This window comes from Gracilinanus agilis, chromosome 3, assembly GCF_016433145.1.
Source record: "Gracilinanus agilis isolate LMUSP501 chromosome 3, AgileGrace, whole genome shotgun sequence".
Taxonomy (NCBI): Eukaryota; Metazoa; Chordata; class Mammalia; order Didelphimorphia; family Didelphidae; genus Gracilinanus; species Gracilinanus agilis.
The window spans coordinates 352,380,572-352,403,080 of NC_058132.1; the positions used below are offsets into that span (position 1 = coordinate 352,380,572).

At 33.9% G+C, this 22,509-nt stretch overlaps 1 long non-coding RNA gene across 1 annotated transcript in view; it reads left to right on the top strand.

Annotated features, from left to right (window-relative positions):
* Positions 1 to 22,509, top strand: part of LOC123242381 — a 501,284-nt gene that overhangs the window by 364,621 nt on the left and 114,154 nt on the right. The gene's annotated exons all lie outside the window — the stretch shown is intronic.

Genomic DNA, 22,509 nt, shown 5'->3' on the forward strand with positions numbered 1-22,509 from the left:
AAGAAGAAGAAGAAGAAGAAGAAGAAGAAGAAGAAGAAGAAGAAGAAGAAGAAGAAGAAGAAGAAGAAGAAGAAGAAGAAGAAGAAGAAGAAGAAGCAGCTTATAGCTGGTGGTGGAGGGGAGGAGGGGAGGCATTTTAATTCTGCATCGAAACATTGTGAAATACTACAATTCAAAGGCAATCTGTTTTTTTGATTTAAGATCATAATGTACAATTTGGTAATGAAATCCAGAGCTTACAACTTTCTCAAGTGACATTTTTGTTTTTTAGTTTAAAATGTTAAAATGTTTATAGTTACATGGTAGTAGTAGTGTTGGTGGTGGTGGTAGTGATTGGTGGGGGAAGTTATAGGGTGAGAGAACCCACTGCAGTAGTCTCTAGTTTTTTTTGTTGGTGTGTGGTAGCTAAAGAGCATACAGTGGCTTTGAGAGGACCTTTCTAGCAAAGAACAACAAAGCTGATTCAATCCATTTCTGCAATGTTGACTGGTTTCATCATGTTTGTGTATTACAACAGCCCAGTAGATTATGTGAAGCTTCCTATTGTGTATTGATTACACACATTGAAGGGTCTCTGAACTGGTTATCCATTTCTGTATTCTAGCCAGTGTCAGTTCCTGTGGAAAATGGAACATGGGCAGCATAGGGTCACCACTGCCAGGGCTTTTGGTTGAAGCAGAGATAGTATACACCATTCTCTTTACCCTGAGGATCAGAACCTTTGGATTCCAGGTAGAAAGTAGGTTTTGTAAGACAGGCATCAGCATCTGGAAGAATACAGGCAAAGACATTTATCAGTGAAAAGTTCTCTCCAAACCTACTTGATCTTCCTGAAATTCAACCACATATTAACCAATCAGTCTTTTTTCTCTAGTCTTTTCATTCTTGGTCCCTCTCCACCCATGCTGACTAAGTATTCCCACAAATATTGCTCTCAGTAGGCGTTGAAACAGCGCTGACATGGAACTTGTATTTACTAAAACTAACTTAAACAAGAGTAGCCCTGTATCTCACTATACCTCAGAGCCTGTCATTCAAAAGAAAACTTGATTTATTCCAGTATAGATATTAACTACCAGAGTTTGTTTGCAGTGCCACAATCAAAGGGAAGTTTTAGGGAAATGAGGCAACCCTGAGCATAGTTGAGAAGGGAGAATTTGTGTAATTTTTTACTTCACCTGTGAAAACCGTTTCTATGCAAATGAAAAGGCCACAACTTTCCTTGGAAATCAGAATAGCTGGACCCCTCCTAGGCTTAGTGTCCTTGCTTTTTAGCTCCCATTATATCTCCAAATTTTCTATTCAAGCAATCAATAAACATTTATTAAAGCCTACTATGTGCCAGGCACTGTGTTCAGCTCCTTTTATTTTATTCCTAATGAAGACCTAGGTGCTGCCCCTCACCATGCCACCCTCACCCCTCCCACCCCACCTTTTAAATTGAGGACCTCTCATTTATCCAAATTAAATTGTCGTAAAACTGCCTTTGGAGCAAAACTGAGATCCTAAGTTTTAATATAGCACAAAAATATCTGAGAACCTCAAAGAATTCTGCAGACACATTTCTATTTTAAAGATGAGAAATTTCATGGAAATGTTTCATCCTAAACTGCTCTGTGCCAAAGCTGTAAAAATGACCTTGAAGCATAAGAGTTAGATCTTTCTTGATGCCTGATTTAAGTGATCTATCACATCATCCTCCAAATTATTTATTTCTTTGAGGCCTGCTAAATTTTAGATGCTAAAACAAAATGTAGGTGAATGCTCAGCTGAACATATATAAAAGATTGTTTTTAGAATTGGGATTTCATAGTTGTTCACTCCAACCCCCATCCATCCATTATGGCATTGTACATTCATTGGGCTTACCTATTACATAGAGGCAAATTTATTTTGTTGACTGATTACCCTTGTCAATGATGTATGAAATGGACAGAAGACCATTAGCAATTTCACTAGTTTAATTGGGCTTACAGGCATAATGAAACCAGTTAGCAGAAGAGAGCCAATGTGACAGAGAATTCAGGCTTCCAAAATGTGGGCATCATGCATGGTGTCAGGATGTCAGTGTTGCCAGGGATCATTTCCATCATAGAATACTTTTTCCTGAGCTTTGGAAAAAAAAAGAGTTTTAAGAAGCTTTAATATTTCAAATCAAATTACTTACCTACCAATTTCTTTGGGTTTGCCTTCAGTGACTTTTGCCATTTAGTCATCTAAGTATTCTCATTAGGGAATGATGGTGCTATTTTAATCTTAAGATGTTACTTTCTCCCCCAAATTAGTTTTCCATTATTTTTTCCCTTTTGAATAAGTTTCAGTCACTACATGCAGGAAGTTGGGGGTTGAGTCATTGAGGCCACAGGTGTAATATGAGTTTTTGTATGTAGAGTAATATAAAGTGTACCTATGTGCCTGGAAAGCCACAACATCTTTTATATGCAGGAAAGATAAAGAAGCAGAGATAATCATCAGAGCAATTTCTGGAGCTGTAGCAAATGAAGAAGAATCTTACATTCTGTTCCAAGGGAGCATTAATTTGGGCCTAGAAGAGTCCTCAGAGGCTATCTAATTTAGCACTTCTTTGGACAGTTAAAGAAACTGAGGCCCAAGAAGGTTGAATGACTTGTGCTCAAGGGCACACAGGTAATAAGTGTCAGAGGCAGGATAGGAACCTAGGTCCTTTGACTCTAAATCCTAACTGCTATGCCAAGCTGTCCCTGGTATCTTGTGAGAATGGTAGCCTCTTGGGTTAATGGCAAAGACCATGACTCTCTCATGTTTTAAAAACTTTGTGGAAATATTGCTGGCTCTTAAGAGTCATCACCTGGGTGGCTCAATGGATTGAGAGCCAGACCTAGAGAGGGGAAGTCCTGGATTCAAATGTGGGCTCAGATACTTCCTGGTGGTGTGATCTTGGGCAAGTCATTTAGTCCCCATTGCCAGGTTCTCCTGCCTTGGATCCAATACACAGTAATGATTCTAAGACAGAAAGTGAGGGTTTTTTTTTTTAAGTCATATCTATTTCACTTTGTCATGACTCTTTGAAGCACATTAGTCTCGTAGCAAGAATATAGAACACACCTTCATTTATGACTAGAAGTTATAGGATACCATTAGGCCCAACAAATGAGTAGGAATACATTGCTTGATTACATTGTTCTTTATGGAGACTTAAGTAAATTCAATATATAGAGGGTCTATGAGATCAAATTGTTTCATTTCAGTGTTAATACTTTTGTTTTTATTTTTTTATTTAACCACATATACAGATTGTTTTTAAAGGTATCAGAAAGGGTTAATATTGAACTGCAAGGGACTTCTGGATCCTGGCATTTGTGAAGCATTGTATTTATACTTAAGGTGCTTGATTTCTTCTACAGTAGCATAAATCTTAATATTCTGTGAACATAGGAAAAAATTAAACTGAAGTTTGTATAAGATTTATTTTGGGAATTGGGAATATAGGATCTCTTCAAAGTCCAGATAATTACAATAGAATAACCATTAATTGATTTTTAGATAAACATAAAGCCCATACTTGTATGTATACATCAAGCATACACATGTAGTACTTTGTACATGTAGTGTGTGAGCAAATATGTATATATATACATATATGTATGCATGTGTGTCCATATATATGTGTATATATGTGTGTGTATATATGTGTATATATACTTATGTGCTATTTTAGACTTAAGATTAATTAAGGTCAGAAAATTTGCAAAGTAAATATTCAAAATTACAAAGCATATATTCAAAAGACCCATAGCTTTGTGTTAATACCTTAAGAAGAAAATATTATTTCTGAAATGTATTTGGATTGGTGTGTTTTGAAGCCAGGTAAGGCCTGACACTTAAGAACATACTTTCCCTCTACATAAGCTAAAGTAAATCTCTGACAATCTTCCAAGAAAAGATCATATGAATCTTATTTCCTTTTAAGTTAATAATTGTTATAATTCCTTTGGTTGGTTAATGGATGTTTTATATTTTGGTTATAGTGTTTATTGTTTAAAATAGGACATAGTTCTTTCTTTTCTCCCAAGCAAATTGTTTCTGTTGATTATTCTACCTTTTGTAAAAATTCATTCCCAGTCTCCCTTAGTGCTCATGCTTTCCCTCTATTAATTATTTCCATTTTTCCTACATATATCGTTTATTCACAGTCATTTTCATGAAGTCTGAAGAGCAGGAATTATCTTTTGTCTGTCTTTGCATCTCTAGTGTTTAGCACAGTGCCTGGCACATAACAGAGACTCAGTAAATGCTTAATGACTGACAGACTGACTATGAAGCATTAGCTTTACTTCCATTATTGGTATGTTTTCTTTTATAAGGTGACCAGGGGCCTGGAAGTGTAAAAACATGTTATAAATGAATCATCATGATCATCAATCATTATTAACCACTAATAATTCTTTTAAAGAATTTCTGTGTCGAAAGATCACCAGACTTCTTTTGGAGTATGGCCTGTTACATTTGAACTCCACACATAGAGAGTAGCTATTTGGATTCGTTAGCAGAATTACAAACTAATTAAATTGAAAGTTTAAAAAAGTTAAACATAATATTTGAGCTTTACTACAATGAAAGTTTATGTGAAGTTGTATCTCTAGGGAATATGTGGGCTGAAGAAAATTCTGCCCAAATACATATGAGAACACATTAAAAACAAATACCTTTTTGTTCCAGTTGTCAAAAGCCTTACCATTGCTACACAGGACACGCAGGTAGAATAAGGGCAATTATCAAGTGCAAAAATGAATCTCACTAGGACTTATTTAAAATGTTAAAAATAAGAAATTATCAGTTGGTTGCCTGTTCCTATATCTTGTTCATGTGGAACGGAGAATGGTAATTCTCAAATTTTCTATAGCTGAAGAAAATTGATAGATAATAATAACAATAATAATATAACAGTCATATTATCCTTCAAAGTTTTCAAAGCTCTTCATAAATATTTCATCTGATACAACAATCACCATTTTATAGATGAGGAAAGTGGGGCTTAAAGCAGTTAAAATAACTTGCCCTGGGACAAATGACTAGTGTCACTGTCAGGAATAAAATTTAAATTTAGGGCTTCCTGACTCCAAGTTCAATGCTTTGTCCAATGTTCCTACCTCCCTAGAAGAAATGTAAGTCAGTAATAAGCAACATTAAGTTTGTAGTGTGTGCCAGGAATTGTGCTAAGAACTTGTGATACATAGAAAGGGAAAATACTCCTTACCATCAAAGAGTTCACTTTTTCAAGGGGAAGATAACATGTTAGTAACATGTATATACATGTATTTATAGAACAGAGAAGATGGAAGGTAAAATCATAGAGAGGAAAGGAAATAGCAGCATTAGAGACTAGGAAAGGTTTCCTATAGAAGGTAAAATTTGAATTGAGTCTTTGGATATTTCATTTGAATTATATAGGTCTCGGTTTCTTCATCTTTAAAATAAAGAGATTAAAGTACAGCTAGGTCCTGATAGGAATGAATAATGAATCCTTTGAAATGGTTGTATGTATTTAAATTTCACTATTTGAAGTTGTACTTATGCAAAATATGCTAATTGGTTATAGCATATTGAAAATATGTAGTGAAATTTTAAGTAATGCAACCACTCCATGAGATTCAATGCATTATTTGCATTAATCAAGGCATAATTGTGGGCTATTTCCAAAAAAAAACTCACTCGTTCTAAAATCCTGTGATTCTCTAAGTCAGGGGTCAGCAACGTATGGCTCTCGAGCCATATCTGGCTCTTTTGAGGGCCAGGTATGGCTCTTTCTGCAGGAGCCATAAAGTCAACCGCAGCACAGTAAACTAACAGTTTACGCGTGACATCGTGTGTCACATGATACGTTGTGTGATTCTTTCAGTACCCAGACTATCTTCTAAGATAGAAGGCTCCCTAATTGATATTTCCCTGCGAGGCAAATCCTGGTCTTTAGTTTGGCTTGGTAGGTGTGCTGTGTGTTCCTCCTTCTGCCCTCCTTTTACTCTTTCCACACCTGTTACTGACATCTTGGGGTTCTGTATAGTGACTGATCACTTTTGTCTACATTCTCTACCCCTCTGCCTCTGATTTACATGGCTTTATCTCAGTGCATTCATTGGGGTCTGCACTCCCTATTTGTGGGATTGTTATTGTTTTTAACTTTTCTACCTGATCTTAAAGGGGAACTATAGTCAGATTACATCTTTACATATGCTTCATTAGTGAGAAGCATTTCTCCCCAGTAGTTGTTTCATTTGATACAGAATGATTGAGTAGGCAGCACTGATAAACACATGTACCAGGAAATGTGTGTGATGTGTCCTGGCCAGTTTTCCATGAAAAGGTTCCCTCCTCCCTCACTACTTACTAATGCCTGCACACAAGTCATGTTATTTTCTGTAATCTCCTGATCTCCTACTTAATTTATGTGGCCAAATGACTTAACCAGCAGGCCGGCAGCTTTTTCTTCTCCTGTTGCCTGACTTGAGAGAGGGAGAGGAAAAAGTATTCTTCCCTGAATTTTTCTCTCTTTATTTCAGCAATTTTCTTAGTTTTATATGTATGTGTGCAGTTATATCAGTACTATAGTGCCCCATTAAGTCTTGCTTTTTTTTATTAATAATCAAAATAATTTTGATTAATAATCAGCAAAACCATGCAGCACCAGAAGTCACATTAATGTACTTTATTCATCATTGGTTAGCACATAATAACGTTATTAAAAATAGCTCAGAGACTTATTGTACTTTAAAAGTGTTATTCTTACATAAAATGCACATATTTACTTGTATTCAGTGTTAAACATATTGTACGGCTCTCACAAAATTACATTTTTAAAAATGTGGTGTTTATGGCTCTCAAGGCCAAAAAAGTTGCAGACCCCTGCTCTAAGTAGAACCCATCAGGACGAAGATGTTTCTATTCTAATCCTACTTTATTGTATATTAGTCCTTTTTTTTTTATCTTCTTCATGCTTTAGTTCCGTGTTTGATGAAGTATTGTGGTTAAACTAACCTTTGTCAGATTTCTGAAGAAAAAGATATGACAACATGCTTTTGACCTTTGAAGAAAGACTCTAATAAACTACTGTAATATAATACTTTGGCCATAAACAAGCAGAATCCTCTCTCTACCACCAGTCATTGATCACATGCAGTAGAAAAATAAGTTGATAAAATTGGTTATACCTATAAAATTTTTCATTCTGATTCATGTTTGACCAATGGCATATTATTCTTTTAAATATTTAATGTTCCTTGCTATATAATCCCATAATCCTAATATCATACTGCTGGTTCTAACCATACCATGTAGGCAACAATATTTGACTTTACTTAGGTCAGCCTTTAAAAAGTGTGTATATGTACAAGTTCATTAAATGTATTGTTAGTATAGGATGATTCAATTTTATTCTTAAATCTCTTAGTTTATAAATAAAATAGCATTCAATATTTTTAATATATTTTACGGATCCTGGAGCAATACTTGGGATTTAATTAATCAATCAGTCAGCAAACATTTATTAAACACTTACTATGTAGCAACTTGTTCTTATACGATTGGCCTTCCTCCTTTGTGGATCACTTAATTGTGCTTTTTATATGATTTTGCTTGTGCCCAAGAATTGGACACAATCCTTTATTGAAGTTACCCTTTCTTCAACCCGTCCCCTCCCAATGATCTTTCCAGTGCCCTTTGTAAGAAATGAAAATTTGATTCCTTAGAAATCATGACATTTCATAATTTGTAGACATATACCCAATCACCTCAAGATTATCGCTATTAAACAAATAGGCTTATGCATTGGGGAGCAGTTTGGGATCATTGGAATAGTTGGACAGTTTCCAAAATGTGATCCAGCCTTCCCTCTTCCTCCTGTTCAATTCTGGGCCCAGTTCACTATCCATCTGTAGTGCCTATTTAAGATATATCATAGTCTGGACAAAACATATTTTTTATCTGCATGTAGAATTATTAGGTTTCTCTCTTTTGAGGGACCATGGATCTCAGTGATGAGGCCCTGTAGTGTTTCTGGATTCAGTGCAGTCAACACAATGTTTTCCATAAACAGGAGCATCTGGAGAACCATGCCATCTATAAGAAATCCATGTTCTATTTGGACTTAATGCAGGATTATCCTCCATGACACTGGCAAACACCTTTCCTGAGCATATGTTTCCCTGTTTTATGCCTCACTTAATATTGATACTCAGAGGATTGTAGAACAAAGTTGTCTCTGTGGTTGCATTCTCTCAAGGAATCATGTATACACAGAAGCATGAGAGAAGCTTTGTTGGAGAAAAGCCTTTAAATCTGTATTTTGCTCTTCCAAGTCAAATCCTATTTTGTAAGCAACAAACAATAAATAAAATGATCTTGTATTCTCTACATTTTTAACCCCTTAAGTATGAGTCCACCTAAAGGCTTCAGTGATTACATTGTCTTTCATAAGTTCAGTAATCATTTCTATAATGATTGTTTCAAGACTAATTCAATCCAAGAAGCATTTATTAATAATAAGCACATCCATACATGTAAGCCCTAATCTTTTTTTTCAATATCACCAGTTTTCTGTTGAACGTCTTCACTTGAATGTCCCATTGGCACATCAAACTCATTATACACAATCCTCATACTTTATGGAATCTTGGCAGGTTCCAACAAGCACTCAAAAGACACCATGTGTCCAATGGAACCGTGACCAACAAAAATAGTTTGTTCAATGTAACAGCATCCAGTATAGACTATACATTGAGTGAAGCAAAATTTGTTGAAGACTATGTAGCCAAGAGAATGGTATCCTGCTAAGTCTGGCAGGGAAAGTATGATATGGCCCTATAGTGTCAGAAACATGCAGCTTTTCCAAATGTGGACCTTGGCCAAAAGTGGTCATCCTATACTTACGCCCTTTATATGTATACCCTGGTTATTTGATATATTAATAAATAAACATGTACACACCTGTGTACATATATTTGATATACATATATACTAACATGCATATTTGCATAATCACATATAAATACATATGTATATTTATGTGTACATGCTGATTATATGTATTATTTGTGGGAAAGTGTTACCTAAGTTTTTAAAGGAAAATTTTTATTGCTCCATTTGAAATTATTTTCCTTTATTAAATACTTTTTGCCTTGAATTGTATCTTTAGGCCAATATTCAAAGTAAATGTATTGGTGGGGGCTCATGAGCTAAGGTTCTGAGTGGTTACCAACTGGCAGTGTACATTAAACCTGAGGTAGCCTTCTCTGGAGATCCCATACTGGAATTTTGGAATACTTTTCTAGACAGAAGATCTCTGTGCTAGATATGACATAATTTTGATATGCAGGATCAATTTTCAAACTATTTAAAAGATGAATGATTTCTAAATGCTTGGGAAAATCACAATCATCATTATTTCCAAAAATGTAACTGAGAAAATACCATTAACTACCATCCTATAGGTCAGTGATGACAAACCTTTTAAAGGGGTGGGTAATGTGAGAAATGTCCTTAGGTACCCATGGAGAGGAGATAGGGAGCTGCCTGTCCCCTGTCCCCCAGCTTTCTAATAACAAACTCTGGTGCATTCTGTGCCAAGGCAATGGTGTACATGCCCACAGAGAGGGCTCTGATTACCCCTCTGGCACGTGTGCCATAGGTTTACCACCATAGTTATAAGTCATTTTTTCTGGAAAATTTTTTATGAGAATAATTTGTACATCTATATTGAAAACCTCCTTGATCTATGGGAAAAGAATAGACAACCCTTTATAAATGGTAAATTAATTTTATTTTGCCTCTGTAAGCTACTCAGTTGTATAAAAAGTTCAGAGAATACAAGATATGTTTATAGTTTGTTTAACATAAAAAAAAGCATTTGATTTGATGGAATGCCTTTCAATGGTTAAATAAATGTTTTGGACAGTCTATAAAAATATGTGGTTCTTATTACCTCATTCTTCTTTCTACTATAAAAGTACAAGCATAGGTTTATGAATTGTAAGTATAATTTCAATTTTATTGGACAGTAAATATCATAATTAAAGTAGAAGTTGTTACTTAAACAATTAGTTTTGAAATGGAACTCTAATAAGACCAGAATTGATTAATTTGCTAATAATTCATTGAGGTTCAGATGATGGTCTTAATTCTATTCTATTCACTATTGTGAGAGGGATGGCTAGATAGAAAATGAGAGAGAGAGAGAGAGAGAGAGAGAGAGAGAGAGAGAGAGAGAGAGAGAGAGAGAGAGAGAATCCTGATAAGAAAAGCCATCAGATATTAGGGGTCCTATAATTTTTTCCCTTGTAGTTAAAGCAATTCTATTTGTAACAATCATAAGGTTTTTCCTTTTGTTCTAGCATCAGTACTTCCGGATCCATGTTTTTCGGTTGATTTGTATGTTTTAAACCATCCATCCAAGGGAGATACTATGAAACAGCATTAGAAAAAGACCTGACAGGTGGGACTTTGCTTTTTGGCAAAGTCTCTGTCTTTGCAAGATGTTTCAGTGTCAGTAATATTGATAGCACCCTTAAATCAGAAGTACATTAACCCATCCTTTGAATTGATTGGTCTCCTTGGAATATTTTTTTTCAAGTCATATAGCATTTTGTTAAGAATACCATTCTAGTTCAATGTTCTGTTCTTGTGGAAATTTTGAATAAGGAAACCTTTTGTAAGATGGAAGAAGCTTATCTAATCTTTTCAGGACTGATGAGAAGTAATCAGAAGCCTTGTGACTCTTCTCAGCTGTACATTTTCAGGGAATTAGGGACAAATTTCTCAGGAATGATAGTGGGAGTCACACATTAAATTGCTGCCTACTTGGCTATAAATGCACCTCCTTCATATAGTCATAACGACTGTTTGATAGCACAGTCCTCTGAATCCTGACCCAGGAAGAATAGGACACATATATGGTGTTAAAATTCTCCTGTTGGATCAGAAAGAAATAAAGTTTTTTCATTATTTCATTTGGTGCCATATTCTCACATCATAAACATCCTGGGAGAAAATTTCTGTAGATGAACAGGAAAATAATATACTATATTAGTTTATGAGATGAAATTAAATTAGTAGATAATAATTGAGTGTCAGAAGACCTGAATCTTAGTGCTTCCTTTCTCACCCATTGGCAGATTAACCAGAAGCAGGTTTCTCAACCATAAACTGTCCTTTGCTTTTCTTCCCTGTAGGAGTCCAGGCATATATTAATCTTGATATTATTTTAGGAGTGCTCAAAAAGCTGACTCTTATGATTGGTTTCTGTAACTTTGAGTTAGATTGACCCTTAACCTTGTCAAATTCCTAGCCCTTCCCCAAGGCTACACTCCAGAAGACTAGTCAGTTTTCTCAGTCTCCTAGTTTTGCCAATAACAAAACATTAACATCTGTATCAGACAAGCTTAGATGCCTTAGGCCATATGAACTCCTGATCTGGGCATTAGATGTACCTGTTGTCTTAGGATCATCAGGCAGTTTGTATCTTGTGATGATTACCTCATAACATTAATGTATCAGACCACTTGTCTAATTATCATTTTCCTTTCCCCCTATACTGTTGTAACCCCAATAAAAACAGCAGTATGTGGGCTAAGGGTTAAGCTCTTCACCATCAGAGCTTCATTCCAGTGAAGCTATCCCACCAGAGCTAACTCATTGACTACTTCATGTCAGAACTTTCTCTGTCTTTGTGACTTTATTCTTATAGCCTTATGCTCTCCTTCCCTTAGATTTTAACTCGTAATCCATTTTTCTCTCAGTCCCTGGTTCCCCTTTCTGAGTGTCCTACTAGGACCTTTTGTGAAGCTACTGGTCAGCGACATTCCTTATTTCCATTCATCAAAATGTTTGTTGGCCATATCATAAATTCTGGTGCTATTATTGTTATAAAGACCTTTTCATCTGTTTCTGCCATGCACATTTAGCCAATGGCCTTGCCCTGTGGTGTCAGAGTTTGATGCAACCTTTTAGGTTTGAGCAAGGATAGGGATTAAAGGTTCATGAGGACTTGTTCTGGAATAAAAGCTAACTCTTTATTATGCTATAATATCATCAGATTGATGGCATAGTATTAATATCTTCCTTAGGATGTTAATAGCAAAGGCAAATTGTTCTGGACTCTTGGGGATAAAACATTAGAAGATCTGGCCTAGTTCTTGATAAACTATGTGGTTTTGGGGTAAAGTTTTGAACATTACAGATTTCTTTACTTATAGGAGCCAGGAATGCTTCCCTATGTCTTACTTATCTATTAAAAAGGGAGAGTAAATGATACAACTGAAGCATTCAGTTATTTGCCATAAAGGCACTCTATAGATACAGTGTATTACTATAACAGTGCTAGAGTTATGTGTGAATCACTTCTACATCTCAAGAGAAAGGTGCTTCATCAGTGAAGTTAGTTATTAGAAATTAGTTTGTTTTTAAGGTGCTGTATAGAGAAGTGCTGTATGACTGCTAAGTGCTATTCAAAACATGGAAACTAAGGTCGAAAAGGAATTCCTCTGATATTTAGGATTTTTTAGATTTATTTAAGATATATCATCAAATCATAATACTCCAATTCAACCTTAAAGGTCATTCATGACTATTGGAAAAAATGTTAATTAATTACACTGATTTAACTACTTGTAGATTTTCCAGAAAAGAGAAGGAAAATAAGAAACTATCAACCTGGCACTTTATTTTATTCCTTTTAAACCTCCATAGAATGCAACCGACAATCTATTCTTGGTCTTTTATAGGGTGTATTTGTGTCTGTGGATACATGTGGATGTGTGTACTTAAAAGAGGGGTCCACTTAGTTTACTGGAGGCCCTCCTCTTGATCTCTTGAGGATGCATAGAAGCCAGTGGAGCTTGACCATCTGCTTTTGTTTTCCTTCATACTCATCAAACCTCCTTTCCCTGTCACCTGGTTCTTTAATGATATTCTTTACACTGTTTTGTTTTTGTTTACACTGTTTTGTTTCTCTAATGATATTCTTTACACTGTTTAGCTGATGTAATTCTTTGTTGGTAACATTACCAATGAAATGGCTGACAAAAGCTTTCGTATGGTTATATCCTCTATTTTTAATTCATTCTAATGAAAGTTGAAATCTTACAGAAATTATGAAGTTATGCACAATGACTACACTAGATCAGATCAAATTTCAGTACTATTGAGAAGGAAAGTAACTTACATATAAGCAATAGCCAATCCTTCACAACAATAAACTGTCATTCTATGAAAATATTGAGTGATTCTAGGCCTAGATAGGAAATTTAAGCTTGTATAATTCACATATATTTCTGAAATTCATGTTCATCTTATCTTTCATTGAGAGGCAGTAATTAATAAAGTAAGGGGACTAGTTTCAACAAACATAGTTATTTTACAATAACTACAGTTATGTTCTGGGAGAACAACATGGTAGAATGGATAAAAAGACAGCCATGGAGTCAGGAAAACCTGTTCCACCTTTGATACATACTAATTGTGTGAGCAAAATCAAGTCATTTCAACTGTCAATACTCTAAATGAGTGGTTCTCAAAATGTGGTTTTGGGGATAGAAGTGGTCTCTGAACCCTTTTAGGTGGTTCATAAGATCAAAAATATTTTTTATAAAAATACTAAGACACATGCCTTTGTAAAGTCAGATATTATTCATGTTTCAACTAAAATAATATAATTCAAAAAATAGAATGTAGAAAATGTCTTTTGTTATAAGATATTTTGTTTTCCCAATTACATGTAATAATTTTCCATATACATTTTCAGAAATTATAAGATCCAAATTGTTTCCCCTGCCCCCACTTACCACAGATGGTGAATAATTTAATCTGGGTTATACTGTGTTATACAAGTAGTATCATGTAAAATATTTCCATATTAGTCATTGTTATAAGAAAATACTTATATAAAAGCAAAACCCTCTAATAAAAACAATAATAAACTAAAGTGAAAAAATGGTATACTTTGATCTGCATTCTGACCCCTATAGTTCTTTCTCTGGAGATGGATGACATTCTTTGTCAAAAATCCTTCAGAATTATATTGGGTCATTATATTGCTAAACTTTTCACAGATGGTCATTATACAATATTGCTGTTTTTGTTTCCAGTATTCTCCTGGTTCTACTTATTTCACTCTGCATCAGTTCATACATGTCTTTCCAACTTTTTCAGAAATTATCTTCTTTCTCATTTCTTAGAGCACAATAGTATTCCATCACCATCATGTACTACAATTAAGCCATTCCTCAATTAATGGACATCATCTCAATTTCTAATTCTTTGTCACTGCCAAGAAGGTTATTATAAATATTTATGTTCAAGTATGTTCTTTCTTATGATCTGTTTGGGATACAGACCTAGTAATGGTAATTATTGGATCAAAGGGTATATGCAATTTTATAGCTCTTTGGGCAGAGTTTGAAATTGCCCTACAGAATGGTTACATCAGTTCTTATCACCAATAGTGGAATTAGTGTCCCAATTTTGTTATATCAGCCACCAACACTTATTACTTTCCTTTACTGTCATATTTACAATCTGATAGTTGTGAGGTCGTAGCTCAGAGTTGTTTTAATGTGCATTTCTCTAATCCAAAGGGATTTAGAATATTTTTTCATATTGTTATTGATAGATTTGATTTGAAAACTTTATCAGAGAAATTTGCTGTAAAATTTTCCCCCAGTTTATTGTTTCCTTTCTGACCTTGTTTACACTGGTTTTACTTGTACAAAACCTTTGAAATTTCATGTAATCAAAATTATTCATTTTACTATCTCATAATGTTCTTTCTCTCTTGTTTAGTCATAAATTCTTCTCTTACTCATAGGTCTGCCAGGTAAACTATTTTATTATCTCCTAATTTATTCATGGTATCTCCCTTTATATCTAAATCATATACCCATTTTGACCTTATTTTGGTATGGAGTGTGAGATACTGATCTATAAAATAGACAAATATATAATTTTCATATAAATATTCTTGGGCAGTTTGTAGGTACTAGTTTTATTAAAACAAGAATCATGTAACCATGGAAATTTTTTCTAAAAAAATAAAATATTAAAAAAAATTCATGACAAACTGAAAATAGTATTTAATGTATTTTGTGAACCTTCTTTAGCTAATAGATTTTGTTGTTAAATCACCCCTTAAGTCTTTAAAACTAAAGCTTTTAACTGATGTCAGCTGAGAAGTGAATATATCATAGGGGCCTTTTCTCATGTTCTAGCCTTTTTTTAAAGCTATAGTGAATCTGTCAGATTGTTATTACTTCTCATTTGGCCTTTCAATGGTCATGACATACATTATTTGCAATCAACTCTCACTTTAACATTTGGTTCCATTGGTGGATACTTTTAGTCATTGTATCCAATTTAACCTTGCATAAAAGATGCATACACACACCCACATACAGCACTACAAATATGTTTTATTTTCAAGCCCAAGCTGATGATGTGTAATATTGGTTAGAACTTTTTCCTTGTCTCTCGTTTTTATATTGGGGTTTTCTGTGATTAGTCCTTTATGAGTCTATGTCAAAGATAATCTGTTCTTAGGTATTTTTCTTTCACAAAGATATTGTCTTCTATTGTGATTATATTTTCTTAGAAAATTTTAGCCTTTTCTATCCTTTATGAGATTGAATGTTTCCCTCTGGGATTCTCTACTCATTTAGTTTTTCAACTTTTCAACTTTCCCTAATTGTTATTCTCAAAGACATAGAAATCACAATCTCTACCTTATTATTTGTCCTAAATTTTAATAGAGTGTCCATTTGTCATTGCAAAATATCCAACACAGATCAACACATTGTATATGGGAAAAGAATAAGCAAATAAATAAATTATGGCTCTATTTACATTTTTATTAGTAAGACTGATTTTCTTATAGTTTAAAATAAGACTCTAGTACTTGGTTATATGTAGTAACATATTAAGCTGTTGGCTGATTAATACCCTAATGTGAAATTCCAGATTCCTAAATACAAATATCCCTATGGAATTGGAATAATATTTTTACCCTTTCATGGCAACTGACTACAATTTAAGCAGAACCTATTATTTGTAACAAGGATTTGTTAATGGATATGTAAACAGAGTAGAATACATTTCTTTGTTTTTATTCCTTTTCTAGCCTAATATATGTAGATAAATATATAGTTTATACATATTGGAAGAAATCAATTTTCAGTGTCACCTGCAAAGAGCTATAAGTGAATATGATGATTGTCTATACAATTCCACCAGAAATAAGGAAGAATTAGAGTAGTTCCAAAGTTCATCAGTTCTAGACATAGTCAGAGGACATGAGGTCGTGATTATTAATCAATCATTTAAAAAAGTATTTATTCAGTACTTACTATATGCCTGGCACTATGGATACATTTTGTTTAAAGGGACAATCCTTACTTACACTGAAGGAGTTTATATTCTGTTGGTGAGACAATGTACACATATATAAAATTATAGGGAATAAATGCAAAATGAATATGCAATAATTAAGGAATGGGAGTATTAGAATTGGGAAAGGAGATATCAGGAAAGGCTTAGCATTTCAGCTGTGTCTTAAAGAAGGAGGGAGATGATATGATGCAAAAAGGAAGGGTATGCCTATTCTGAATTGGGATATAACCATTAGAAACACATGAATATGGGAGGTAGAATATGGTTTATGAGGAGCAAAGAGATAAACAATTTGGCCAGGCTTAGAATACAAAAGGACAAGTAGTAGAGAATCATAATAATCTTCTTCATCACCATCTTAGCTAGCATTAATGCATTGCTTCCTCTAAGGTTTATTAAGTTTTATTAAAATTTATTAAACTTTAGGTTTATTGTCTTTTTTGATCTTCCCAACAACCCTGTGAGTAAATGCTTTAATTATTCTCATTTTACAGTTGAGGAAAGTAAGGCTGAGAGAGGTTAAGTGATTAATTGTACAGCCAGTAAGTGTGTGAGGCAGGAATTGGAACTCAGGTCTTCCTGACTCTTACTTTTAATCCACTTATTTATTTAGCTGCCACAGGATAAAGAAGATACTATGATTTGAAGAGAGTCTAATCTTTCTCTACCAAAACTACCTCCCACACTGAATTTCTGTGGTGTCTGAAATTAATTATCAACACTTATTATTATTTTGGATGGAGAAATGGTGTCTTCAGAAGGCCCCTTTTAAAATATAAACATTGCATGGCAGGACTTTTAAAAAATTCCAGTAATAGCTATTCATTCTGTATATTAGCATGAGTTAATTTAATAACTTAGTTATCTATCACCCTGGGGAGATAATCAATGCTGAGCAAAGACGGATTTCCAAGGGAGAGGAGGTTTATGAAGGCAAAGAGTTCCTGACAATTTTGCATTATATAGTACAATGTCTAAATCAGACTATATCTAACCTTAAATGGGATATACTACTTAGTGCTCTTACTGGAAATGAATAGACAAGGTGCCGATGTGTGACATTTTTACTCTATGCAATGGTAATTAAACTTCCATGCCTTCTAGGTAAGCTAAAAAGAGTGACATATTTTGGAAAACATCTGTTTTTACTATCATCTGCAAAAAACTGTCAGTAGATAAGATTTCCTATATGATTCCACTAGAAATTATTGTGCATCCAGAGTAGGCCAAAAGTTCATTGGTCCTAGACCTGGTCAGATGTCATGTAGCCTTGCCCCCTTCTTTTAGAAACAAAGAAAATAAGTTTCAGGGGAGGGAAACAACTACTACAACAACAACAGCAGCAATAATAGCTAGCATGATAAAGCACTTTAAGGTTTACAAAACAAAAGAAACAAACATCTAATTTTATCCTTTCAACAACCTCAAGAGATAGGTATTATTTTTATTTCCCCATTTTCTATTAGAAAAAACTGAGCCATACAAGATTAAGTGACTTGTCAAGGACCAGAAGTATCTCAGGTTGGATTTGAACTCAGGTCTTCATAAACTCCAAGCCTGGTACACTATCCACTGAACCACCTAGCATTTTGCCCTATCTCATACAGGTGATGAGTAGCAGTACCTGACTTAGAATGCACTTGAAACTTAGTCTTCAGTTTCAAATATATCTTCCAATCACAATATGAAATCTAGCTCTCAGAGACTTGAATAAGAACTTTATAACTAGAAGACTTTATTACTTGACAACAATAGTAATAGAGCTACCATTTCATAGCTTAAACATCAGATATTATATAGAATGTAGAACTGATTATCCTTGATATTGAAATAAAACAAAAGGCCCTCCTTGCCAAAAGATCTACCTTAACATTCATTTCCTTCTTTGCCCTCAACCCCTATCTTATTTTATCAATGAAAACTTGTTGATTTCCTTCTTGTTTCTACAACATAGCTCCAGTGGTATTGAAACAGGAAACCTGAGGGGCTTACAGTATAATGGGACTTCAGGCTGTCGAAAGAAATGCAATAAAACTCAATCTATTTTAAGAAAGTGAAGAAGAAAATAATCTTGAAGCCTAAGATAAATATTTCATTCCTTTTAAGCTTTCTTATGGAACTTTTTTATTATACATATTATATACATATTTTAAAATGCTAATTCTATTACAAATATCTTATTTAAAATGTTATTTAAGATATATCTATTTATCTATGAATGAAAATTAACATATCAGTTCTAAAGTTTTCCTACCTATCTATGATATAGTAGATATAGTGCTCTAGTCAGGAGTCAGAGTGTTGTTAAGATGACCTGAATCTTTTCTTAAATACTTATGAGCTTTGTGATTTTTAGCAAGTCATTTAACCTCTGTCAGCCTCAGTTTCTTCATCTGTAAAATAGTGATAAATATATCATCTTCCTCACAAACTTGTGAGGATTGAAGGAGCTTTATGAAATTAAAATGCATTATTATATTATTTTTTCTTCCCTGTACTTTCCTATTTCCCACTGCATGTAAAAATATTTCATTGATGTTCTTTTATTTTCTCATTTTTTTGGTTGTCACAATCCCCTCTCTGTGGCACAGTTCTGTACCACTTTCCATAAAAAGAAGCCATTTCTTATAAGTAATGAGTTAAAACAAATGCCTTAAGTCAAGAAGACTCATCTTCCTAAGTTCAAATATGGCTTCAGACACTTACTGTATGACCCTAGGCAAGTCACTTCACTCAGCATTTCTCAGTTCCTCATCTATAAAATTAGCTGGAAAAGGAAAGGGCAAACCATTCCAATACTTTTGCCAAGTAAACTTCAAGTGGGGTCACAAATAGTTTGGTACAAATAGTTGAAACAACTGAACAACTACAATGAAACAACCATATTCATTGACCATGTCTGAAACTGTATCTCATTTGATACATCTATTACATTTCTATCAAAAGATGAAAAGCTTTCTTAATCATTAGTTTTCTGGAGACATGATTAGTAATTGCATTATTCAGAATTCTTTAGTCTTTCAAAGTCTTTACAGTATGGCAGTCTTAGTATAAATTGTTCCGCTCACTTTTCTCTGCATATGTTCATACAGCTATTACCAGATGTTTCTGAATCCTGTTTTGGAAGAGGCCACCATCCTTGCCATCACTAGTGAAAGTGTTGACCTTCATCCTTTTCAAAACTTACAGTTTTAACATTGAATCATAGAAATGCATTCAAAACTAATGAGAGACCTTAACAGACATTACTTCAAAATCTATGTTTTAAAAATGACAAAACTCAAGGAATTTTAGTGTCTTGTTCATGGTCATATAACAAATTAACCATGGCCTTGGGGAAAGAACCCAGATTTTCTTTCTCCCATTTCTGCACTCTCTCCCACTAACTTTTATTTCTTTATTCACGTCTTACATCGCATATTATTTTATTACTTTGACCATTCGAAGGATCTGTGCCTTACTCCTTGGTACAATTCTTGTCCATATCCTTCAACAAATTATTTATAATATAGGACAGAGGATCTTAACCTTATGTGTCCTGAACCTCTTTAGTAGCCTCCTAAAGTCTTTGAATCCCTTTTCAGAGTCATCTTTTTAAATGCACAAAGTAAAATATACCAGTTAATAAAATAAATCAATAATATTGAAATACACATATCAATTTGAAAAAATTCACAAATTTCAAGCTGAGAACCTCTATAATTAGGATCTATTCAATGTATTTTGGGACCATCTGGTGTATTTTTGGATACTAATGAAACTTTAGGGCTTCTACTTCATTCATTTTATGACCAGATCATACATGTCTATGTTAAGGTCTTTTCTATCACTTATTTCTTATATTATAGTAATTAGTAATTGTGGAGTAGCTTCCTCAAACCCACTTATTTGTCTTCTCATTGTCTTTTGTGTGACTTTCAGATTTTTGTAATATTGCCAAATTCCATGATTTCCATTATTTAGCATCATTTTTTTCCTTTCCTCAACCAAAAATTTCCTCTCCAGTGCAATAGATCAACAGGGATATTCATTTATTATTATTATTATTACTATTATTGTTAGACTCAGTAATACTAATAAGATATTTACATAACATTTTAAGGCTTACACAATGCCTTCACAAAATAACCATGAAAGAAAGGTATTCAAAGTTGCATTATTCTCAGTTTACTGGTAAGGAATCTAAGGCACTACAGGGTTAAGTGATTTGCCCAGGTCATTTAATAGTTGCTCTGTGGCAGAGCTGTGTCTTGAACTTCAATATTCTGCCTCTAAATCTTGTCATCTTTCCATTGAAAGTAATGGAGTTAAAATTTGGAAGGAGTGGCCCATGCAGGAAGGCCCAACACTGATAGTTTATTTTTATTTGTTTCTATAATCCTCTTTCAGTAAGTATACCACAGGATAAAACACCTTTGATTTGGGGTAGGTTAATATATGTTAGTATTTATTTAGCACTTTTACTGTTCACATATATCTTATGCTTATGATGACATTCAAAAGGATAATCCAAATAATTTACATCTATTTATCCATAACATTGAAGGAGACACTAAAATATGAAGTGTGTGTGCGTGTGCGTGTGTGTTTGTGTTTTTGGTTGTTTTTTTTTTTTTTGGTTGGTTGGTTGTTTGTTTTTTTTGGTGACTGGACACATCAGAACTCTGTTATTCTCTCTTCTTATCTTTACTGGAAACATTTTCTTTTCACCCAGACTAAGGGCATTCAAATTGGTCAGGTTGCTTTTAGTGATGTAGTGGTGAATTAGCTGCCAATTAAAAAAAGAAATTTAAAAGTAGAACGTTAGTGAAAACACTGCAACAATGGAATACCCTATTACTGTTCATTCCTTTCTATTCTGTTCACATAAGGCATTATTTGTACAGTTTATTCAGGGTCGTACTCCACTGCTTATCCTGCAAAGCCACGATGTCTCACTAGATGAAATTTAGTGAGATAAATGCCCTATGTGTCTGATCATTTAATATTTCACCCTGTTAGTCCTCTAGCCTGAAGGCAGTTTCAGTTAACTACAACTTTTCATATGAAAAAATGACAATTTTTACTTAAGAATTGAGAAAAGGGAGGACAACATGTTTTCTACTTTAATAATGTAGAAATTTTGCTTTCTGGTCCAGATCCAGAATGGACTTGACTCTTTCTCAATGTGTATATATACATCTTAGGAAACTTAGTTAAGGACTATATAGGTTATAATCTGTGTTTAAATCCGGGATGGGGGAACATTTCAAACTCTGACTTATTAAAATGATGGGAATTGGTGTTGCATATAATTGCTTCCTCTGTGGTTTCTGTGTTGTGTTTGCTCAATTTGCCAGTCCAAACAAGATTTTCTTTCCCTCAGCCCTGTAGATCTAATCTAGTATAAAAGAACAAAAATTTTTTTTTCTGCCTCACATATCATTGCCATTATCTTGGTGAAGTCACTGTCATTTAGGATTAAAAAAAGTGTATTTTAGCAGAAAAAGATCAGCATGAAATACTAAGGATAAACACAATTTGAATTTCAGTTCACCTTAAAGTAATTTTGTAAAGGCATATTTTGTATAGGTAAAGGCATATTAGATAAAGTTATATTTTGCCTGTACTTTAGGCAGCAACTCTAGCATCAAGAGAGAACGGAAAGACAAAGTCGTCTAGATCATCAGATTCAACTATTGACTTATATGATGAGTAGATGCCTACAAATATCAAAGTAGACATTTTAAATTCTTTCTTTGATGTAATGCCTGTTTCACTACTAAAAATTGTTGTTTCACTACTAAAAATTAAGAATACTTAACATGCAATGTAAAAGAATGATATGTATGTTCTCTCAGATATCTGTGTCACATGAGGAATTTGGCAGGTCTAGAATGACAAATGTGTTAAAGAAGGCTTATCATGTGAAAAGATGTTGTATACCACAGACCATAGTTGGATGCCTGACATAAGATTCTACCATAAATCAAGTCCTCATAGTGTCACTTTTCTACCATGTTCTTTTTATGCCTCCTTCTTCAAGGACAGTCTACTCTTCATTTTAATACAATTGGGCCAGTATAAATACCTGTTTCCTATTTGTGTGAAATAGGACTATGGTAG